Source organism: Elephantulus edwardii, unplaced genomic scaffold (genome assembly GCF_000299155.1).
Source record: "Elephantulus edwardii isolate Elephantulus edwardi_28Jun2011 unplaced genomic scaffold, EleEdw1.0 scaffold00136, whole genome shotgun sequence".
Classification (NCBI taxonomy): Eukaryota; Metazoa; Chordata; class Mammalia; order Macroscelidea; family Macroscelididae; genus Elephantulus; species Elephantulus edwardii.
The window spans coordinates 2,065,388-2,073,500 of NW_006399886.1; positions in this window are offsets into that span (position 1 = coordinate 2,065,388).

Consider the following 8,113-nt stretch of genomic DNA (forward strand, 5'->3'; position numbering starts at 1 on the left):
TGCTGGTACTATGGGTATCCATGTAAAATTAAGTCCTTGACAATTTCAAACTTTTCTCTGCTTATCAAGATGTTGTTTATTGGTCCTGTGGTGAGAAATATTTTCTTGATACTGAGATGCAGTCCATTCTTCAGTAAGTGCTTCCATTCTTTCTCATTTTCTGCAAATAAAGTCATGTTATCTACATAATATAGACTGTTGTTGAGCCTTCCTCCATTCATAATGCCACATTCTTCCTCATATACACCTCCTTCTTTAACTAACTTCTCAGCAAATAAATTGGATATATATGGAGAAAGGATATAACCCCAACACACATCTTTCTTGATTTTAAATTATGCAGTGTCCCCTTGCTCTGTTCAGATACCTGCTTCCTGGTATATATACACGTTTTATATGAGTAAAAGAAATTATTTTGAAATTCTTACTCTTCTCAATGTTATCCATATTTCATGATTATCCAAACAGTCAATACAACATATCTTTCTGATATTCTCTGATCTCAATCAGGATACATTTGGCATTATAGTATATTCAACATTATATCTCATTTAATGACCTCTTCTGAATGTAGTTTGGATTTCTAGGAGTTCCACGTGAATACAATGTTTCAATAAGTTTTAAAATAATCTTTAGAAAGATTACCTTTGCATGTGATATTAATAATATGTTATAATTTCTGCACCATGTTGAATCACCTTTCCTAGGAATAAAAAAAAGTACAAATCTCTCCTAATCAATTGAATAGGCAGATATGTTGAAAATTTCTTGGCAGAGACTAGTAAGTACATACATCCAGGGCTGTATCTGTTTGATAAAACATATCAATTAGTATCCCACAAATTTCTAGGTGCTTATTTTTTGCTAATACTTCCAGTGATGCTTGAACATCTTCCTTCATTACTATTGCCTCTAGATTATGTTAGTTGCTAAAATGTTTCAATGTCAACCAGTTCCTTTCAGTACAGTGACACTCTCTGTGCCTTCCATCTTCTTTTCATGTTTCCTGATTTTTTCAATATTCTGCTCACAGAATCATTCAGTATTGCATATTACACCTTGAATTTGTTTTCAATTCATTCAACTTGAAAATTCCAAGCATCTTCTTCTTTTTTGTTTTTCTAATTATATTTGCCCAGATTTTATTACATTTTACTTTGTCTTCTTGAATTCTTATTGTTGTTATGTTCCATCGAGTTGCTTGCAACTCATAGTGAACTTATGTACGACAGCATTAAAGCCTACTCTATCCTATGCCAATCTTATTGGCTCTGATACACCTATCCCAGTCACTGAATCAATCCATTTCATTCAAGATCTTCCTTTCTTGTGCTGTCCCTTCTCCCTCTTAAGCATGATGTCTCTCTCCAAGGACTGATCCTGCCTTGCAATCTGTCCAAGGTATGTCAGACAAAGCTTCAGAATCCTTGCCTCCAAGGAGCAGCCTTGCTTCACCCTCCTAGGATGAACTCGTTTGTTCTTCGAGCAGCAGTCCATGGTATATTCAATACTCTTCTCCAGCACCATATCTCAAAGGCATTAATTCTCTTAATCATCCCTAGTCATTGTTTAGCTCTCTGATGCAAGCAAGTAATTGCAAGGACCATAGCCTGTATAAGACACATTTTAGTCTCCAGACTGACATCATTGCTCTTCAGTGCTTTGGAGAGGTCTTTGATAGCAGACTTTCCCAATGCAATTTGTCTTAATCTCCTGGCTGCTAGCTGAAAGTGAGGGAAACTTGAAGCACTTGCTGCAGAAGATTAAGAACTATAGCAAGCAATATGGATTCCATCTCAACATAAAAAAAAAACCCAAAAATATAATCACTAGGCTATTAGAAAATATGCAAATGGAAAGAGCTTGACTTTGTCAATGATTTCATTTTGCTTGGATCCACAATAAACACCCTTGGTCAAGAAATCAAAAGACAAGTTGCATTGGAAAAAAATGCAACTTGTCAGGGATCTTTCCAGATAAAAATGACCAATTAACTCAGCTTAATGACTAAGGCATGCCTCATCAAAGCCATATTCTTCTCAATTGCTTGCTACACAACTGAAAGTTGGACAACGACAAAGTACAACAAAAGAAAGATCAATGCATTTGAGCTTTGGTGTTGAAGAAGTGTGTGGACTATCCCTTCCCATGCCAAAAGAACAAACAGACCTGTTAGAGAGAAAATAAAACTACAATGTTTCTTGGAAGCAAAAATGGTGGAATTTCATTTGACACAATTTGGGTATGTTGTTAGGAGTTAACAATCCTTTGAGAAGGGCATCATATTTGTAAAGATAAAAAGTTATCATGAGAGAAGAAGAACCTCTTTGAGATTGATTGACAAAGTGACTATAGCAATGAGATCAAGTATATTGGAAATGGTGAGGATAGCACGGAATAGGGCAGGTTTCAACTCCATTGTTATTGAGTCAATATGAGTCTCAGTCTACTTGACTTCACATAACAATGAAGTATTTGTATGTGCTGAAAATTTATCTATGTAGGGCACCTAGGGGATGAAGTTATGAAAAATTCTTAACCATAATCAAACACATTTATACCTTGAGGGACTGAGTCACTGGACTTCAGGGCTTAGGATCATAGTCAAAGGTGAAAACTTCACCATTTGTTCATAAAGACAATTTTCTTCTTCTTACTTTGATGAGTAATGTCTAAGATCTTTAAAACATGTGAGACATATAAAATATATAACTAAGGGTTTCTTTACATTAGGAATAAAGAAAACTAAAGGAAGACCAAAGGAAATTATTAATCCAAAAGACCAAATAAACGTATAATTTATCAATTATATATAATAATAATATATATAAAATTTATTAATATACAAGTAATTTACTACCTGACACCAGAACAACTAGATGGGGCCCAACTATCCGTACTGATCTCTCTTATGAAGACTATAACAGAAATTGGACAGAGTAGGGTAAAATGAAGAACAAAATTAAAAATAATAAAAATACAAGGCTTATTTATCTGCTAAAAACAAGTAAAACATCAAAGTATCACAGACTATAGAACTTTTAACTTGGAACTGAGCTCACTTTCAAAAATTACCTTTTAACTTTAGAATAGACAGGCTTACAAAGCAAGTAATTATATCTGTGAAGAAGGTGGCTTCTCAGAACAATCAGCTGCATGAGACCAAAAGTGCAGCAAATAAGAACCATCATGACAGTCTCCAGGGAGAGATTGCAGAAGAGTGGAAGAAATTCTTTTTAGTTTTTCTTTAGTTTTCTTTCTCTTAGCATAGTTTAGAGAGTTGTATTTCTACAACTTCTCTGGCAGTTCAAATCTGTCAATTTCCTTACAGGAGAAACATAAGCAATCTCTTCCTGTATGATTTACATACTAGGACATCCAATGGAAAGTCAGCTATGAACTAATTCTGACTCAATGGTGATGACAGTAATTTTATTTGACCAGTTGTTGTTGTAATTGTTGTTATGTGCCAGTTGACTCCAACTCATAGTGACCCTACGTACAACAGTTCTAAACCCTGCTCTATCCTGAGTAAATTTCATTGTCTCTGACACACCTACCCCAGTACTCGAGTCACTGAGTCAATCCATCTCATCCAGGGTCTTCTTCTCTTGTGCTGTTCTTCTACCTTTCCAAGCATGATGTCCCACTCCAAGGACTGGGTCCTTCTTGTGACTTGCTCAAAGTAAGTCAGATGTAGCTTCAAAATCCTTGCTTCCATGGTGTAGCCTGGATTCTCCCTCTCCAGGACAGACATGTTTGTTCTTGTAGGAGTTCATGGTATATTCATTACTTTTCTTTAGCACTACAACTCAAAGACATTGATTCTTCTTTTATCATCCTTAGTCATTGTCCAGCTATCAGATGCCTGGCAAAGACCATAGACTAGATCAGGTACACCTTAGTCTCTAGACTGACACTATTACTCTTCAGTATTCTTGAGAGGTCCCTGACAGCATATTTTCCTAATGCAATTCATCTTTTGATTACCTGGCTACAGAATTAAGAGTGTTATGGTGGAGACAAGAAAGCTGAAGCTGTTAACAATCTCAATCACTTCATCCTCTATCATGATGTTGCTAATTGGCCCAGTGGTGAGAATCATTACTTTCTTAATGTTGAACTTTAATCCTTAATGAAGGCTGCAGTCCTTGACCTTCTACAGCAAATGCCTCATGTCCTCCTCAATTTCGGCAAGCAAGGTTGTATCATCTGCATAACTCAGGTTGTTGATGAATCTGCTTCCAATTATGATACCACATTCCTCCTCATAGAGCCTAACCTCCCAGATAATCTGTTCTGCAAATAGATTGAAGAGGTATGGAGATAGATTGCATTCCTGACAAATTCCTTTTCTGTATTTTCTTGCTCCGTTCTAACAACTACTTCCTGGTCCAAGTATAGTTTTCACATGACTATGATCAGGTGTTCTGTGATTCCTGTTCTTCTCAGAGTTAGCCATAGTTTGTTGTGATCCAAAAGGTCAAATTTTTTTGCGTGGTCAATGAAACACAGATAGATATTCCTCTGGTACTCTTTGCTTTCAGGCTTGATGCATGCCCTCTACTAAACCCAGCCTGCACTTCACTGTTGATGTGCTGTTCCAGTTGATTTCATGTGCTATTATTGACGTTGCTGTTGTTGACTGCTGTCGAGTTGAGGTCGACTCATAGCGACTCTATGAACAAAAAGCCTAATGCCTTTCCATAGCTATCGTTGTGTCTCTAAGTTTACAGTTTCCTGAGGCATGTGGTTTAGGAAGTGGATGCCTAGTGACTCCTGCTTCCCAACCTGTTTTACAACTGGTAGCTCCATCAAGTACTGTTCACAATGGGAAACCATTAAGATATTTGATATCTGCGTGGCACGAGGTTCAGCGTCATAGCAAACCCAGGTTACCTCATACAGCACATTGACAAAGAGTGATGTGCAAAGTGGAATAATGTTCCTCCAGATAGAACCAGACTAATCTCATTTAGCAGTGGTGAAGTGTTGTCGAGTTGAATATGACTCAGCATAAGCTTTGCACAAAAGACCTGAACTTTGTTCTTTAATTAACATCTTTTCTGTACTTTTATAAGTTTCCAGAGGCATCTAGTTTAGGAAATGTATACCACTCCTGCTTTCCAACATGAATCAATCTGGAAGCTTATCCAACCATCATATATAATGGGTAACCATTATGGTATTTGCCACGACTATGGAATAATGTTCAGCATGACAGCAACTCCAAGTTGTTTAGTACAGCAAATAGACAAATGATTGCTGTGTCTTTAAAAGAATATTCTTCTAAAATTAATAAATTTATTATTTATATTGCTTGATAATTTACACACTCTGTCACGTCACCTTTTTTTGGAATTAGGACAAATATGAATTCCTTCCAGTCAGTTGACTAGGTGGTTGACCTCCAGATTTCTTGGCACAAGAAATCTTGGGGAGTGTATCCAGAATAGCATCTGTTTGTTAAAAAATATCAATTGGTATGCATCAATTCCTGGGGCCTTGTTTTTGCCAATTTCTTCACACTAGATTGACTACAATTCATAGTGATCTTGACCCTATCTTTCACCATCCTCACAATTTCTGACATTCTCAAGCCCATTTATTAGTCGATGTGCCAGTCCATTTTGTTGAGGATCTCAGTCTCTTTCACTTATCCTTTTCCTACCCCAACATACTATATTTTCCAAGGATTTGCAACTCCTCACAAATGCCCAAAGAATATGACAGTTTTACCATCTTTGCCTCTAAGGAACCCTCTGGTACTTCCTCAAAAACACATTTATTTGTTCTTTTGGCAATCCATGGGATAGTCAATAATCTTTGTTTGCCAATACCACAATTCACAATTATCAGTTCTTCTTCATTTTCTCTTATTTACTGTCCAACTTCTAGATGAATATGAAGCAATTGAAAATACCATGACTTGAATCAGGCACACCTTAGTATAAAGTGATATCCTGTACTTTAGTGCTTTGAAGAAATCTTTAACAGCAATTTTTCCAATATAATACATCATTTAATTTCTTAATTGTACTTAGCATGAGTGTTGATTGTGGATCTAAGTAAAACAAAATTATTGACAACTTCAAACTTCTATCCATATATTGTGATGTTGCCTGTTGGTCCACTGGTGAGAATTATTATTTTCTTGATGGTCAAATATTATTCGAACTAGGGTCCTTGTATTTTTGTTTTTTGTTGTTGTTGTTGTTGTATACCATCAACTCAGAACCAACCCATAGCTGACCCTCTGGTGGGATTTCAGAGACAATTAATTGTACAAGAAGAGATTTTAAGCAATGCAAATTATATATTTGATCTCATTTGCATTTTTTCTCCCATGTGTAAAATTGGGATTAAAGCTCCAACTCTCAGAACTGTAAGAGTTTATTTTCAGAAAGATTATGTAAAATAGAACAGGTAAAGCATTTGGTACAAGTACTAACACATGGAGATAATTTTTTTAAAAAAAGAAAAGATGTGTCTCAAAAAATGATGTGTCTCTTCCTACTGTATCCTCTATCTATATTATTACTCAAATGTGCCACTAAAACAATTTTCAGGATTTTAGATTTCTCACCAATAAAATAAGTTTGGAGACTACTTTTTTAAATTCTCCTGTGTGCTAAAACATCATATTTCTCTTTGTAACTTGGTTCTGAAATCAGTACATAACACTCATATATCATGTCATGAGTCAGGAGCATCACCCATCTCATATTATATTTTCAGTCACCTATCATTGTATCTTGTAAACACATTTGTCTATTACAATGGTCATTATTAAGCTGTTCCTTTGATTTCTAAGACTTTTCATGTTTTAATTTCTGATGAAATATTAATGAGTATATAACCCATTGCCATTAAGTCTAGCCCGATTCACAGTGGCACAATAGGTCAAAGTAGAATGACCAGTAGATTTTTTTCCAAGTACCACAGACTGCCAAAGAACAAAAAATTCTGCCCTGGAGACAGTGAAACCAGCCTGCTTCTTAGAACCAGGATTTTGAAGCTTTGTCTTACATTATTTGGGCATGTGGTGAGGCAGAGTCTTTGGAGAAGGTCATCATGCTTAGAAGGGTAGAGTAACAGCACAGAAGAGGAAGGCCTTGGATGAGATATACTGACACAATAAGTGGGGAAATGGGGGTAGATGTGTTGACAACAGTGTGGCTGGCTCAGAATAGGGCAGTATCAGAGATTCTTAGGGTAACTATGAGTTACAGGCAACTCAATGGTACATAACAACAGCAGTATTTACAGACTTAGTCTGTCTCATATTTTTTCCCCATAGAGAATGTGATGGGATTGAATGGCTGAAGTTTCAATTAGCAGTCAAGTACTTTGCTGGAGAAGAGTAGTGAATATACCATGGACTGCCAGGAGCACAATCAAATTTGTCCTAGAGAGGGTGAAACCTGGCTGCTCTTTGGAAGCAAAGATTCTGAGGTTTCATCTAACATACTTCATGCATGTTTCAAGGAGGGTCTAGTCCTTGGAGAGGGACATTATGTTTGGAAGGGTGGAGGGACAAAAAAAGAGAGGGAGACGATCAATGAGATGGATTGATACTAAATGACTGGGGTAATGAGGTTAGCTGCATCAGAGACAGTAAAGCTGTTTCAGGACAGAGCAGATTTCAGGGCTAATTTACATAGGGTCACTATGAGTCACAAGCAACTTGATGGCACAAAACAAAGACAAAAATAACTTAGCTACTCTATCATTAGGATCTTAATATGTGTAATGTAGCTGGCATAAAAGTATTATACTTCCATTACAAAATAGATGATACAGGTCATAATGCCCACATGGTTTTATGGTGTTTTTTGATTTTTTGAAATGTGATCGTTACAATCACTGATAGCCTAGATAATTCTTTTCAGTAAAAATAGATATTAAACTATGTATTTTTTCCTAACACTGCATTTAAAATATTAACTCTTGAAACAACCAAGCTCCCTCAACTTTCAAAAAATTAAATTTAAGTCTGAGTAACTTTTAAATCATATAGAAAGGAATTGGCAGATACAGAGGAATTTAAAGAAATAACATATGAGCAAGAGCCTATGGTGATGAAGGAAGAAGTTCAAGCTGCTTTGAAGGA